Source organism: Periplaneta americana, chromosome 15, assembly GCF_040183065.1.
Source record: "Periplaneta americana isolate PAMFEO1 chromosome 15, P.americana_PAMFEO1_priV1, whole genome shotgun sequence".
NCBI lineage: Eukaryota > Metazoa > Arthropoda > Insecta > Blattodea > Blattidae > Periplaneta > Periplaneta americana.
Genome location: NC_091131.1, coordinates 77,625,727 through 77,642,912, shown reverse-complemented (window position 1 = coordinate 77,642,912; position 17,186 = coordinate 77,625,727).

Sequence of the window (17,186 nt, the reverse complement as noted above, 5' to 3'; positions counted from 1 at the left end):
AATAGTAAAGAACACGAGGAAAATGTTGAACGCAATTCAAACTAGAACCAATCGAGTTCAAATAGTCGGTCACAATTCAATATATAGACTTATGTGACAACTTGGTACACACAAAAATTCCATTCAGAAATGTAGACAATCCCCACTTTAGATAATTTCTGGAAAAATACACAAATCAACATATTCCAGGAGAAGCAACAATGCATAAAGAATATTTACCAATTTCGTACCAGAATACGATTGCCAAAATTCGAGAAAGCGTGAACGATCAGAAAATAATATATGGGTTTCAGTTGATCAGTCTACAGACGTAAGTGGTAGATATGTGTCAAATGTGGTGGTCAGTATACTTTCCGAGAACAGTGTAGGGAAAAAATGTGTGCTAACTTCAGAGAAACTGAAAAAGGTAAACCATGCAACTATTGTCCAAACTTTTTATAAGGCTGTGCGCCTTTTATGGCCGGAAAGGATTAAATATAATAATGTACTTCTTTTTGTCACTTATGCAGATCCATATATTATTAAGGCAGCAAAATAACTTAAAGAGCGGTATCCCAACATGGTGCATTTAACTTGTCTGGCGCACGGACTGCAAAATTCCGTAGACATCGCATCAATTACATGAGTACGAAATGTATGATTATTGTATGTATGCAATTCATATACTCAAGACTGTACGTCTGAAGCATTCACACTGTATTGCTTACCTGAGAGTTCATTACACTCACCACGGAACGCTCCAGTCATACTTAACTTGACGGTAAAGGGCCCGCACTCCCGCGGTTTAATAATAACTATTATTATTATTATTATTATTATTATTATTATTATTATTATTATTATTATTATTGTAGTTAGAAGTCCGCCGAGTTAGTTCTATGATAGCGTGTGTGTCTCCAGACAAACCGGGTTCGATTCCCGGCGGAGTCAAAAATTTTTGTGAAAGATTTCTGTCTCGGGACAAGGAGAGATGGCGATGTACAACTTCTAATCACTAAATTGTGCACCAATATGCGTGGGTTATACCTCAAATCTCTCCACTGTGCATATTGTAAAATTCCTTTGCAGAACGAAAAGTTAAGTTTTTTTCTGATCAAATTTCTGCATATTTATAGACAAGACTGATATTTCAATCATTCATTACAGCAATACACTGCTCTCCTAAATTGACTGAGCATACTGGGAATTTGATCAGTAGTTTTCCCAGAACACGCTATGAAATTTTTCATATAAAACAATTTTACCTTGAAAAGGAAGCTAAAACGAGCATTGTATTTAATTTTTTTATTTGATACACCGTATCTAAAAGAATAGCCCTCTCAAATTAACGACATTACTTACAATTCACTCTGTATACTGATTTACAAATGACTTTTAGGGAACTCTGAGGTTCATTGCCGCCCTCACATAAGCCCGCTGTTGGTTCTTATCCTGAGCAAGATTAATCCAGTCCCTATCATCACATCCCACCACCCTCAAATCCATTTTAATATTACCCTCCCACCTACGTCTCGGCCTCCCCAAAGGTCTTTGTACCTCAGATCTCCCAACTGACTATATACATTTATGGATTCACTCATACGTACTACTTGCCCTGCCATCTCAAACGTTTAGATTTAATGTTCATAATTATGTCAGGTGAGGAATAAAATACGTGCAGTTCTGTGTTGTGTAACTTTCTCCATTCTCCTGTAACTTCATCCCTCTTAGCACCAAATATTTTCCTAAGCACCGCATTCTCGAACAACCTTAATCTCTGCTTATCCCTCAAAGTGAGAGTCCAAGAAGTTTCACAACCATATAGAACAGCCAGTAATATGACTGCCTTAGCTATAAATTTTAACTTTCAGTATTCTTGAAAGCAGACTAGATGACAAGCTGTGTATACTTATACAGGCTTATAATTAGCTTACAATAACTACAGTATATGTCACTAAATTAAGAAAGTAACGACCAGGAGATTTTACACACAAAATTTAGTTAGTTTTCATGTTTAATTAAATATTTTTGGCTTTTTGTACCATATAATAGAAATAGACCTGTATTACGCCATCAGGAGAGGGTCAGCGGATGTGAAAAGACGTAAGAGAACTATACATCACATGAAAGTGCTCGCTGAGACGTGTCCGGAAATATAAATTTTTCTACTTTGGTGATAAACTCGTGAACGAGCGGGAAAGAAAGGGTGAATAGGAAGAAGTTCTTTTAGAAATAATTCATTGAGTTCACATTAAATATTTGATTAAAAAAATTCAAGTAGTTTCTACTTACTGTGCAACAAATTTGGTCTCAATATGATAATAGTAATATGCGTTACAAGAGCGTTATGTTGAAGTTTTCATGTTCGAGGAAAAGTTTGAAAAAGCGAAACGTAGTTGAGCTTTTTTAATTTCCGAGAATTGAAAGAAAACATACTGCTCGTGTATCGTACATTATTTTGTGCGAAGATGATTTATTACATACCTGAAAGAGGAATTTATAATTAGTTGCAATGAAATCTCTATCTTGGTTTCTGTTCAATGACGACAAATTTGCGAAACAAAAATATCTATCTTCAACATTGTTGCATTAAAATGTTTTCTGTGTTTACTCTACTCCAGCAGGCCGTGATATACTTTTGTCTTTTTTCCCCCAGTCTATTTTATTTTATTGGGTTATTTTACGACGCTGTGTCAACATCTGGGTTATTTAGCGTCTGAATGATATGAAGGTGATAATGCCGGTGAAATGAGTCCGGGGTCCAGCACCGAAAGTTACCCAGCATTTGCTCTTATTGAGTTGAGGAAAAAACCCCGGAAAAAACCTCAACAAGGTAACTTGCTCCGACCGGGATTTGAAGCCGGGCCACCTGGTTTCACACCCAGACGTGCTGACCGTTACTCCACAGGTGTGGACCCCCCAGTCTATGATGAGTCTGTAATCTTGTTGATTTTTTCACGGCTTCCTTAATGTTACTTGCATCACGAATGCACTAACTTTAGTGGAGTTGTAGAGTTTACTTCATTTTTGCAAACATTTAAAAACAATAATTAACATTGCAATTTAAGTGAAATTGCAGTGGTAAGTTTCCAATTTATAATTATTACTATATTGAACATCTCTAAAAATAATATGTTAAAAGCCTAAAGCAGTAAAATCAATATATCACTTAAGCGGTAAGAAGAGGGAAATTGTTATGTGTGTTAGGTTGGGAATACTGAATGTGGAATTTTAGACTTTCCGCGGATTGGTTTTGTGCGGAAACCAAGCAAATACGCACGATCTCGCACAAAAGAAAATAATTAGAAAAATATTTAGGACAATGAAGATGCTTGCATTAGTTACGCCTTTCCGTAGATAGTTCATCACAGCTATTCTCTCCCTTGTTAAATTTGCATGTGACATAAGCCATTGATATACGATAGCCATGTTGCTTTGAAATATTTCGTTCCAGTTAATCAAACCTGCCAATTTCCAGTCATGCTTATACGACATTCGGAAACGCGATGAACACTGTTGATTGTAGATCAATGGTATTCGTTTGAGAATATTGTTACTCTGTTCCAGGTCGACAGAAAGGTCATTTAACACGAAGTAATCACATACCTGTCAATTCATGGTTTTGATAAAGGAATGCTTGACTAATGGTTGTATTTCACTAGCTGCGTACTTTGCGATTGTGTGACACTACGGACTACTTTCTAATCAATGTTGTTTGATCTGTTTGGCCAGAATGGATCTAGGGCATTTCGTAACAGGAAATTTCGTGACCGTTATATTTGCCACCTATTTTTCGTCATTAGCTTTTTGGTCATATACATTTTATCATCATGTTTTTGTCACTGAGGATAGAGATTAAGTGTGTTTAAAAATAAGGTTCTTAGGAAATTATTTGGTGCTAAGAAGGATGAAGTTACAGGAGAATGGAGAAAGTTACACAACACAGAACTTCACACATGTTTTTTTCACCTGACATAATTAGGAACATTAAATCCAGACGTTTGAGATGGGCAGGGAAGACCAGAGGGAAAAAGACCTTAGGGGAGGAAGAGACGTAGATGAGAGGATAATATTAAAATGGATTTGAGGGAAGTGGGATATGATGATAGAGAGTGGCTTAATCTTGCACAGGATAGGAACCGATGGCGGGCTTATGTGAGGGCGGCAATGAACCTGTGGGCTCCTTAAAAGCCATTTGTAAGTAAGTAAGGATAAATTTATTCTCAAAATTACCCTTTTCTCGTTGCTCCAGTGAGAGTCAGTGAGGGGTGTGGGGTTAGGATTACTCCGCGATTTGGAGTTTGGTTTGAAAGCAGTTATTTATATATGCCACTTGTGACCAGACCCGAAACCTCTCCGTAGACGGTATAGGCCTGGCCACTCAGAGCTTGAACCATCGTGCTCCGATTGCGATGATGTGTATTGTTGCGCTGTACCTTTCCATACGAACCCAACACGTGTGCAAGAGTTTCGTGCCCTCTACTGCAACGCATACAGAGTGTACCGTCTTGAGACCTGCCAGGTTGGAGCATAGATATTGTATATCTATTTATAGTTAGAATTCAGATGTAGTGATATCAGTGGCATAGCGTCTGGAGGGACAGGGTAAACATCGTCTACGCCAGTGATGTCAAAGTAAGCGCATTTTTCTGTCCTTGACGTCGTGCGCGGGCAGCAAGCGCTAAGTATGGAAAGAGGAAGGGTTGTGTATATGAATAAGCAAACTGTAGGATTAAGAAAACAGTGGTGCGCAAACTTCAAACGGAACATGAAATTTTATGTCGTTATTTTTATATGGCTTCTTTCTGTTTAATATTATTTATATTGTCTGTAAAACAAAAGTACTAAGACTGATTTCTTAATATTGCACTTGTGTTTTAAATCTTAATAACATAATAGAGAGTTAAGAAGGAATATTCACTTAAATTCCGTAGTAGTATAATATTATACTGTATTAAGTGGATTAGATTTAGATTTAGATTTAGATTTTATTTAATAATAACATATACATAAAAACTTTACATTAAATACCCCGAAAGAGCAAAGCTCGTGTTCGGGGACAGTTCCGTTACATAGATATACATACTTTGTAGACAAAATACTTAATAAAAAAGTTCACATAAAGATGATAATAAAATTAGTAAATAATAATACTAGTAATAACTGAGTGAAAAAGGAGACGATGTTGAGATTGATGGATTAATATTAAATTATTATTAGTAGTATAATTAGTGCAGGTCATGTTGATATAGTAACCAAGATAAAAATAGAAAAATACACTTAGGATAGAAATAATTTTGTTTTACAATACATGGTACATAATATATATATACAGGGAAGTCTGTCATATAAATTTTTTAATTCTGGATCTGAAAATTTCATTGCTTAAAGTAGTCAATTCTGGATGAAATTTTATTATCGAATTATATAGACGTGGACCATAATTTGTACTGTGTAGTAAAGCAGCAGATGTGAAATATTTAGGCTCAACTAATTTAAGAATTTCATTTCGTCTCGTATTATGAGCATGTGGCTGAGCTACAAATTTCATTCTATTTTTATGATAGAATTTCATTAAAGAGTATTTATAAATTTGGTCAATTCTAAAAACATTCAATTCGGAATGGATCAAATTTGTTGGATAATCCAGTCGCCTTTTCAAACAAATTTTGATTATACGTTTTTGCAACATAATTAGAGGAAAAAGAGCAGTTTTTGTAATGCCTCCCCATCCAGTTATACCATATTGGATAACAGATTCAACTATAGCCAAATAAACCAAACGTAATACATGAGTAGGCAAGAAGGTTTACAAATTTGTAAATTGTTTTACGTATCCTGTTACATAAAAAGGTGATTTGTCTACCCCATTTCAAGTGCTGATCAACAATAATTCCCAGGTATTTCACATCTACACATTCTTTCAGGCAAGGGCATTTACAGGTTGTAGAGAGTTTACAAAATTATTTGTGGATTATTAATTTTAAATGAGAAAGTGATTTCAATTTGTTCAATCCAGAGATTGTTAAAGAAAATGGCACCAAAGTAGTTTTAGTTATATTTAGAGATAGCAAATATGCATCAAGCCAGTTTTTGATCAAATTTATACGTACATTGGCATGTTTATAAGTGTCCTCCCAAGTTAAACCACTGAAAATCACCACCGTATCATCAGCGTAAGAATAACAGGAGCCATTATGTACTTTCAAATCAACACATCACATCACATGGATGAAACACATCATTCATAAAGAAAGTGATATTCCAAAGAAAGATACTGAGTATGACATAAGTTGGAATTTATATTGATGGTATCTTTAGCCTTACAAAAATAATCAATAAACTAATCAAAACAATATTACAATACACAGCAAAGTTACATAGGTACTGTATCGGTTTTAAGTGTAACTAATATTACATAACAAAACTCTTATCGCATTATGCTTTTAAGGTGATATTTGTGAGGAACTTCCTATCATCAGAATATTAAATTATTTTCTCGAAATCTGCTGAAGCTATAGAGCTGACATTTTTACAACACATGGGCACCTATCTTTTGCTTATGATGTAACAGTAGTTGCTTTGTTAATTCATTTCCTTACAAACAATTTCCATGTGAATATTTTCAAAATTTTCAATACACTATCTTCAGTAAGTCAACGCAACCAGATTACAGTACGTGGAGGAATACATCTATCTGGGCCAATTGGTCGGATTCAAAAGCTGCATGACGAGAGAACTAAAAAGAAGAATTGCATCAGCATGGAGAGCTTTCTGGTCACTGCAATTCATACTCCTTGACAAGAAACTGAACCGCAAACTAAAGCTGGAGGTGCTGCAAACCTGTATCTTCCCAACCTTACTGTACGGCTGTCAGACCTGGAAACTGACCTCGAACCAGAAGACGCAGATTCAGATCTGCCAGCGCAAAATGGAGAGGAAAATCCTAGGACTCTCCCCTCAGAGACAAGATTTCCAACACCAGACTCAAGCAGATGACAAACACCAGAGACATGGCACACCAAGGGGAGCGCCTGAAATGGAAATGGGGAGGTCACGTGTCGAGACTCCAAGGCTGCAGATGGGCGCATATTTCCACCATGTGGGACCCACGCATCGGGAGGCGAAACCGAGGAAGACCTGGGACCAGATGGGCGGACTTCTTCAAGAGCCTAGCTGGACCCCTGTGGTCCAGAACAGCCAAGAACCGAGAAGAATGGAGATCGCTACAGTTTGCCAGTATCGAGTGAGAGTGCAAGTGTACACACACGAACGATGAACAAAACTTATATAGAACAGAACCTACCGTCATGTGGATTAGCTCACCGCATGATCTCTAAAGAGCTCCCCTTTTAGGAGGCCATAGCCCTTCACGGGAAATCCAAAGGCTATTTCATATTCATATTCATATTCATGTTTCATATTCATATTCATTCATATTCATATTCATCTTCAGTAATACGTATATACGGTATATTAGATTTACGAAAACATTCTGTAAGGCTACTAAATAAATAGGCCTATACCTGAAAATTTCACTTTTCTATACGAAAAGTTGAGAAAATATTTCTTTTGAATAAAAAAATCAAACTTGTGAAAAATGAGCGTTAAAATTAAAACTTGAAAAATGAGCATTAAAATTAAAACTTACATTCTTATAATGCAGTTATACTTGTCAGACAAATCTAAAAATTAACATGGATACAGTTTTAATAAGTTCTCTTCCATTTATCTATTGAATCATTGCTGGCCATCCCTGTACATAGCTCGACCAAGCGGCATATACCACCTCTTTCCTCTGTCTCTTTCCTTTCCGCTGTAAAACGCTCAGGCTCTCCTGGGCTCTGAAGCACACGCTTGCTCCTGTGGGCATCAATTGACATGCCTGGTCTACGCAAAAGTCGCGAAATAATATATAGTACAGGTATCTATTATACGTTTCTCATATGTTCTTTCTGAATTTCTAAACAGATTTCTTTTAGCTTCAGATGTAGGTAATAAATTCACCTGACATAATTAATAATCCGTGGCGCTACAGCCCGTGAAGGGTCTAGACCGACCAGCCGGCTGCTGGCCTCACGCCCACATGTCGAAGCAGAGGTGGACGATCATCCAACCAGAATGGAGGTATCATGTGGTTAGCACGATGATCCCCCCAGCCGTTATAGCTGGCATTCGGAACCGGATTTCGCTACCTATCGTAGCTCCCCAAGTGCATCACGATGCTGGGTGGGCACCGGTCCTATACACTGGCCGAAATTTCATGAGAAAATTTCTTCCCCCATGAGGACTTGAACCAGCGCGCATTCCGTAACGCGAGTCCTAGGCAGGATGCCTTAGACCGCGACGCCACGGCGCGGGACCACGTGACATAATTAGGAACATTAAATCCAGACGTTTGCGATGGGCAGGGCATGTAGCACGTATCCAGAAATACATATAGAGTGTTAGTTGGGAGACCGGAGGGAAAAGGACCTTTGGGTAGGCCGAGACGTAGATGGGAGGATAATACTAAAATGGATTTCAGGGAGGTGGGATATGATGATAGAGACTGGATTAATCTTGCACAGGATAGGGACCGATGGCGAGCTTATGTTAGGGCGGTAATGAACCTTCGGGTTCCTTAAAAGCCATTTGTAAGTAAGTAAGTAAATGTAGGTAATAAATTTCCACGTAATCTATTTTAGGCGCCTCAGAAATAAGTTTTCTGTAGCCATGGTGGATACTGCATGTGGGATAGACAAAACAAAATTTCTCTCTTCAGTCTCTCGTAGGTCCACCAGAATACCCGTCGTTTTAAAAACGTGGCCGCGCAGGACTACCTTCTCTCGCACACAGAACATGACGCAGCCTGCTCGAAGGTGGCTAGACGTGTTTACCCCGATTTATACACTGCAGCGATACGACAGTGTTTCCTTCCCGTGAGTGTTATTTCTTGTGCTGCAGTTTTTAATAATCTCTATCAAGCATTGATAAAGATCAGGCGATGATTACCATAAAAAATGTGACTGTTGAATCTGTTAGTTTCCTTAAAAGCAATTATTTGTTGTCTTTAACATTAAGGAGAAGCTGAACTTAAGTATAAAATAAATAGATAGTCCTCAGTTAAATTTGTTTCAGAAAGACGGAAATGTTACTAGAAAATATTAAAGTACAACTTGGTATTCTAAATATAGGTAGCTATGTGGTTCTGGGTAGGTGAAGAATCTTGGAGTCTCACTGGTATTTCCTACTAAAGAAAAAGCTTTGAAGTGAAAGCTATAAAGTATGCAGGAAGAAAACATATTACAAATACACAAATGTTCCACATGTTGGGAAGAAAGAGAACACTGGCTGAAACATCATGCTAAGAAACGTTCAGATATAATGAAAATGTGACACGGAATAGACGAATGTTTCTTGACACTGTTGAAGTAGGCTAGCTGGTATGACACATCGGACAGCAAGAATAAACGAGCCTTTAGAGGAAATGAAGAAGCCCAAGAATCAATAAGTAAATACAGTTATTTAAAAGCTCTGGACTTACTACCAATAGAAGAAGTCTTCTATGAAAAACTAACTTGAAAGCAGTTCTGTTTTTAAAGGTACATCTCAAGATTTTCAGAAGGATTTGATCCAGTCTGTCATTAATGGTTTAAAGGAAAAGATACTATGTTCTCGGAATGATGAGATATTTTGCGTATACCCTTACATATTTGTTGCGCTATTCGTCACTGGATATACTAATAGTATGAGGCTAAATATTTAGCTTCTTTCAAGGTTTCCCGAAAGTTATAACCACAACATTGCGCAATGATATTTTGCTAAAGCACGGGAGTTCTAATGAACTGTGAATAATTTCTAAGGATGCCTGGGCGGTGATGATAATGGCGGCGTGGATATTTTAATGGTGAATTTGATTGACACGGATAAAATTACCTCATTGAACGTTCTTCAAAGCGTTATTTAGAAAACTTCCTCTTTAACGTTTCCCAGATTAAGCAGAATTCTAATTCACATTAAATCCTATTCACACGAAACGTCGACCTCGGAAAACAGTAGGCTACAGCAACAAATTTTCTTTTTCATACATTTTTGTTCATTATCATAGCTTAATCATTTATGTACAACCTGAAAACTAACAGGTCCACTGCCTGCTACGGTCATCTACGAGTACAATTACTTATTTTTATCAATCATATAGGAATAAATTGGATATGGGGGGAAAAAAGAAGCAAATAATAGAAGAAATGTATGGCGTAATATTGTGAAGATGCGCTTAATTGATATCGAGAGGCAAGAGATTGAGTTTGTGTTCCGAAAAATTCTCACTTCATTTACAATCAGACCTCATGCTTAATTAGGGGAAGGGTGATTACTGGTTACATAAATTCTTGTAGCAAAGATAGTAGAGCGGGTTTGGCGTTGCTAAGATTGTGGGCATGAAATGGTCATAAAATTGTTACAGAAGAAGGAGATCGCATCTGTCCATTATGTGTGGAAAACGAGTCATGGAAGCATAATCTAGCCCTAGCGCATTGTAAGGCAACTTAAATCTCAGAAGAAAATACCTACAATCCACGATGCTAGGTCGGAATAGAGGTAAGTTTGCATGTCTTGACCTCTTGGGAAATAGAGAATACGAACAAAAGACTGGATTGTTTGTCTTCAAGGCGAGACAGCTTAGAAAATCAGCTATTGAAGTTTGTAATACGAACTGACTAATGGATAATGTTAACTATTGAATTATACACTTTTATGTTTGTTGTTAAGTTGGGATATATGATATAATGTGTTTTGTATATACCAATTGCATATTAATCTGTATGTTTTATGGAGAGTGGCTGGATTTTAATCATAGGTGAGAAGTAGGACCGGTTGTGCAAAGCACGTACGGTCAAAAGACGCGTGCTGTGGATTGATATGTATAATTGCTGAATAAATCTACATCTATTTATCTAGCATTCTGTCTGTCTATCTATAATAATAATAATCCGTGGCGCTACAGCCCGTGAAGGGCCTAGACCGACCAGCCGGCTGCTGGCCTCACGCCCACATGCCGAAGCAGAGATGGACGATCATCCAACCAGAATGGAGGTATCGTGTGGTTAGCACGATGATCCCCCCAACCGTTATAGCTGGCATTCGCAACCGGATTTCGCTACCTATCGTAGCTCCCCATGTGCATCACGATGCTGGTGGGCACCGGTCCCATACACTGGCCGAAATTTCATGAGAAAATTTCTTCCCCCATGGGGATTCGAACCAGCGCGCATTCCGTAACGCGAGTCCTAGGCAGATGCCTTAGACCACGACGCCACGGCGCGGGACGTGTCTATCTATATTTATAATTAATATTTCCGTAATAGTTTGTTTAATACAGTTTTGAAGTTTGTTATTTCCCTTCCTAAATTGTAATAAGAATATTGTGAATATATTCCAACTCAACTATGTAACTTTTATTTAAGGCAACAATAATAGTCACTTTCTACAATTTGATTCTACTCCCGTCAATAATGGGATTTCCACTCCACACGGCAATGACATTTTACTTGGATTATTGAAAACAACAATGAACTGTTAATTTTAACTAATGTTCACAAAGCACTATTTACAATTCAGAACTGTCGGTACACAGTTCACATTTCGTTTGCCTTGGCTAGTTCTTCTAGCTCAGTCACTCGAGTTCACAGTATCTCGAACCCCAGACCTTCAGAGACAATCCGCTGAACTTCGAACTCAGGTCCCCCAACTGCGGTCCACTGCACTCAAACTCAGGACTTCCGGCTCCACAATTACGGACACAACTCAAGTCGAACTTCTTTCTCGAAGTTGGCTTCACTGCTACACAAGACTGGCTGGCTTGCTGTCCACTGACTATAACAACACTGCTTCTAACTAAACTGCTGCTCAAGTACTCGCGTGTCGTATTTATAACTAAACCATAGTTAGGAGAAATTTCTACGGGTGTCCACAGATAGCTCTCTCGAATTATCTGGATATCTCCCCTCTCTGCCGGGGTCGCTCTCTCTCCTCTCCATGTCACAGCACATGCCACAGGAAGCAGATGCGCGCGCACTTGCGCCGAACTACGGCCGACTTTGTAATCCTTCTGCCGGTCGTGAGATCGAATCCCAGCTCCGTCACATTGCTCCCTCCTTAGGACAACTCGTCCCGGGCAGTCCCTTGGTAGGCCGCTAGGCGGTCCAGATGCACCACTACAATCTTCCCTCGGGGTTGTCGCTGGATGCGGTACACCACGTCGTTGATCCGGGTCACCACGCGGTATAGTCCATCCCAGTCACGCTGCAGCTTCGGTGATTTTCCTTTGGTCCTGGTAGGTCGATACAGCCACACCAGGTCGCCCTCCTGGAATCCTGCAGAGTTGGCTAATCTGTCGTAGCGCACTTTCATCCTGTCGCTGGCCATCTTGAGGCGCTCTCTAGCCAGTTGGTGGACTCCATTCAACTTTTCGGTCAGTTCCGCCACGTAGTCAGTCGCTGGCTGGTCTGCGCTAGGTGGCGTGCCAAACAGCAGATCACAGGGCAGGCGCAGCTCTCTCCCGAAGACCATGTTTGCCGGTGTGATCCCTGTTGTATCGTGAATCGAAGCTCTGTAGGCCAAGAGTGGGACTCTGGCATCCCAGTCTCGCTGATGGTTGGACACCACCTTCCGCAGGTGCTCTTCCAAGGTTTTGATGTAGCGTTCTACCATGCCATCGGACTATGAGTGGAGGGGAGTGGTCCTGGTTTTATGCACCCCCAGACGCTCGAACAATTCTCCCATCAGGTTGGATTCGAAGTTACGCCCCTGATCACTATGCAATTCCCGGGGCACCTCGAATCGGCAGAATAAGTTGTCAAGCAGCGCATCTGCCACCGTTGAAGCCTCTTGGTTGGGAATTGCGTACACCTCTGGCCATTTTGTGAAGTAATCCATGGCGACTAGCAGGTAGCGGTTCCTTCGATCAGTGACCGGGAACGGTCCAGCAACGTCGATGGCGATCCTCTCAAAAGGAGCTCCCACGTTGTATTGTTGCATGGCTCCCCTGCTGTGTGTCCTTGGTCCGCGACTGGCTGCACAGGTGTCGTATCTTCGGCACCATTGTTCCGTGTCGGTTCTCTGATGCAGCCAGTAGAACCTCTGCCTTAACTTGTCCAGCGTCTTGTTGGCTCCCAGGTGGCCTCCAGTTACTCCAGAATGATTCTCCTCCAGCACTTCCTTCACCTTGCTCCTGGGCAGGACAAGTTGTTCTGTGCGAGTCCTTCCATCGGCCGACTCCCAAATCCTCTTCAGGATACCGTCTTTGACAGTGAAGGATTCCCACTGGGCCCAGTAGCTCTTGTAAGTGGTGCTACGGTTGGCGATATCGGCCCATACTGGTCTCTGGCCGGACTCCACATCACGCAGTAGCTGTCCAATGTTTGGGCCCTCCAGCTGCTCCCTCCTTATGGCGGCGTTATCCCATCCTGGGCTCGGCTGGGCGGCAATTGCTCGGACTGCGTGGGCGCCATCTCGCTCTTCTACTTTCAGGCAGTGTTTGCAGCCATCCGGACACGGGCGTCGTGATAAGGCATCAGCGTTGGAATGTTTCTTCCCTTGGCGGTGTTTAGAGGTGAAGTTGTACTCTTGCTGACGTTGAACCCAATGGGCGGTCTGCCCCTCCAGATTCTTGAAGCCCGATAGCCAGGTGAGTGCAGAATGGTCTGTCCTCAGATGGAATTCCTGGCCATACAGTTATTTGTGGAAATGCTTCAGGGCTTCCACAATGGAAAGAAGTTCTCTACGTGTCACACAGTAGCTTCTCTCAGCCTTGGATAGTGTTCGGCTGAAGTAGGCAATCACCCTCTCTTGCCCGTCCTGTTCCTGAGAGAGTACTCCGCCGACGCCTACGTTGCTAGCGTCCGTGTCGAGCGTGAACTTCCTTCCAGGGATGGGGTATCCCAGTACAGGAGCAGTACAGAGTGGCTCTTTCAGCGACTGGAAGGATGACTCCGCCTCGTCTGTCCATTGGAATTGTCGTTTCTCCTCGGTCAGCTGGGTTAGAGGCTTAGCGATGTTGGCGTACCCAGCTACGAACCTTCTGTAATAAAGTGCAGAGGCCGAGGAAAGGGCGCAGCTCCTGCTTGTCCCTCGGTCGTGTAATTTAAGTACTCGGCTGACGCCTCGTGCTTAAATCTTTCCACTCGCTCAATAAAGATGCACTTACCTCACAAGTACCATAAATAACTATTTCGTACCTATTTTTTTTCTATTGTTCTATTAAAATTATGGTATATAGCCTATTAACCTGTTGTATTCTACAGGATACATTGTCAATTTAAAGGTTAATCAAATTTAAAACAATTACTTAGAAAACGAATCTTTGATTACGTGGTCAGAAGTACACATGGGTATTCTTAAGGTAGCCTAACACAAACCCAAATACAAGACAAGGGACACGTATTCGAACTATGAGGCAGACTAACCCCCATCTTTTAGACTCTTATGAGAAAATCCCAATTTTTGAGCCACCAGAGCACAGGACTGTTGTTGTTGTTATTATTATTGTTATTATTATTATTATTATTATTATTATTATTATTATTATTATTATTATTATATCATCGTTTGTTTAGTTTGTGAGAGTTTAATGCAATTAAAATACATAATTTTTCAAAATCCTACATACATACATACGTACGTACGTACGTACATACATACATACATACATAAAAACATACATACAGACATACATACATACATACATAATACATACATACATACATACATACATACATACATACATACATACATACATACATACATACATACATACATACATACTGTATGTACATACATTAGGATATATTATATAATGTGTTTTGTTGTGCCATTTTCATCTTAATATGTGTGTTCTTTTAGAGAGTAGTTGGATATAATCATAGGTGAAGGGGGGACCAACAAAATAGGACTTGTTTTAGGTACAAAGCACACACTGTCAGAAGACCGTCTCTCTCTATCTATCTGTCTGTCTGTCTGCCTGCCTGTCTATCTGTCTATCTGTCTGTCTGTCTGTCTGTCTGTCTGTCTATCTATCTATCTATCTATCTATCTATCTATCTATCTATCTATCTATCTATCTATCTATCTATCTATCCATCCATCCATCCATCCATCCATCCATCCACCCACCCATCCATCCATCCATCTATCTATCTATCTGCCTGTCTGTCTACATAGAACAGTGCTCACATTTGCAGTAGAACAATATGTTGTTACTCAAACGTCTTCCATACTGCCGATGTGACCCTGTTGCATGCAGTAAGGGTTCTTAACATGAACGTGATCCACTCCAAGGCGGCCGTTGGTCGCGTAGGTAGCCCGTTTTTCTATGCCCATATCCTGGCTGCTCGCTCCCTGAATAACGAGATCGGTACGAAGTTCCTATCTCTGATCATAACAGAAAAAAGCCGAGGGTTAGGCCTAAGGCAAGTTTGTCCTCTTTCACAAACTCTTTTAAATACCCTGGTTGATGAATTTAAAATATATTTGAGGAATGTCTACGGACCAGAAATTAAAATATCATACACAACAAATTAAAAAATGAATATTTTTGAAATGTATTTCAGATCTGTTTTCTGCACCGTATAATAGGTACACAGGGATGATTTAAGTTTTAATTACGGGAGTCATGGTTTCCTTCTTGATGTGACGCCAGCATGCGTGCTGCAGCGTCCTGTTTGTAATGATATGCACATGAAGTTGGCTACGCGCAGAATAATTACTCCGCTGTTTTACACCTCGTTAGGTTTTATCTGCAATCCGCTAGGCTATACGCAGCTGTGACGTAAGAACGCAACAAATAAAATCTCCCGAGATAAAGACCAGTATAAAAGATGGATTTAATTAAACAAGATTCTATCTCACGCTCATAAGCAGCGTCGCACCTGGCTCCTACGCTGTCCGCAATCTCGCCTGTGGCTGGATTAATACGCGATTTATTACGTCGAACGTACCTGATTTCATTTTAAAGGAAACATTAATTTGTTACTGTTGAGTTCACATCTGTGTATTATACACTGCATGGGAGTGGAGACACATCCACATCCACAGACACGTCCACACCTGTGGAGTAACGATTAGCACGTCTGGCCGAGAAACTAGGTGGCCTGGGTTCGATTCCCGGTCGGGGCAAGTTACCTGGTTGAGGTTTTTTCCGGGGTTTTCCCTCAACCGATTACGAGCAAATGCTGAGTAATTTTCGGTGCTGGACCCCGGACTCATTTCACCGGCATTATCACCTTCATTCATTCATTCATTCATTCATTCATTCATTCATTCATTCATTCATTCATTCATTCATTCATTCATTTATTTTATTCCATAGATCTTACATGAGCAATGAAGCTTTAAGATGTGGAACATGTCAACATTTTACAATATTACAATTACAATTTTTACAAATTTTTATAGTTTTACAATTTAGTAATTTTCTACAATTTTTACAATGTTGTACAATTTTTTTACATTTTGGCGAGATGTAGTGAGATGTAATGAGGTCCGAGGATTCGCCAAAATATTACCCGGCATTTGCCTTTTCGGTGGGGGAAACCTCGGAAAAACCCAACCAGATAATCAAATCAAAGGGGGTAATCAAATCAAAGGTGTTGATGCCAAGGACTCGCCATAGACCATCCGGCTTCAGTCCCACGGCAGTGGAAAACCTCGGAAGAAACCAAAGTCCAAAGGGGGATCCAACCCAAGCCCGAACGCAGCTCCGGAACAGCAGCCCAGCGAGTCTGCCGACTGAGCTACATCGATGGCTCTACTAAAAGTATACAATACATAGCCAATCAGATTATTAAATTTACAAACGCAAACGATCATTCATAAGTTGAGCTATATTATAATACAAAACAATTTAATTAAATTTAAGGTATAAACAATTCAACCAGTTGTGTTATACAGAAATTGATAATACATATCATGCAAACTACTTCAAATTACAAACACAAACAATTTATCAGTAGAGCTATATAGATTACTATTCAATTTAAAGCATATACAATTCATCGGCCAAAACTATACAAATATATACAATACAAAGTAGCATACTGTCATTAAGCTATACAAATTTGTGCAATTAATATCAAGTAGATTAATTAAATTTATAATCATAAACAATTCATCAGTTGAGCTATACATATTACCATTCAATTTACAGTAGGTCTATATACAATTCATCA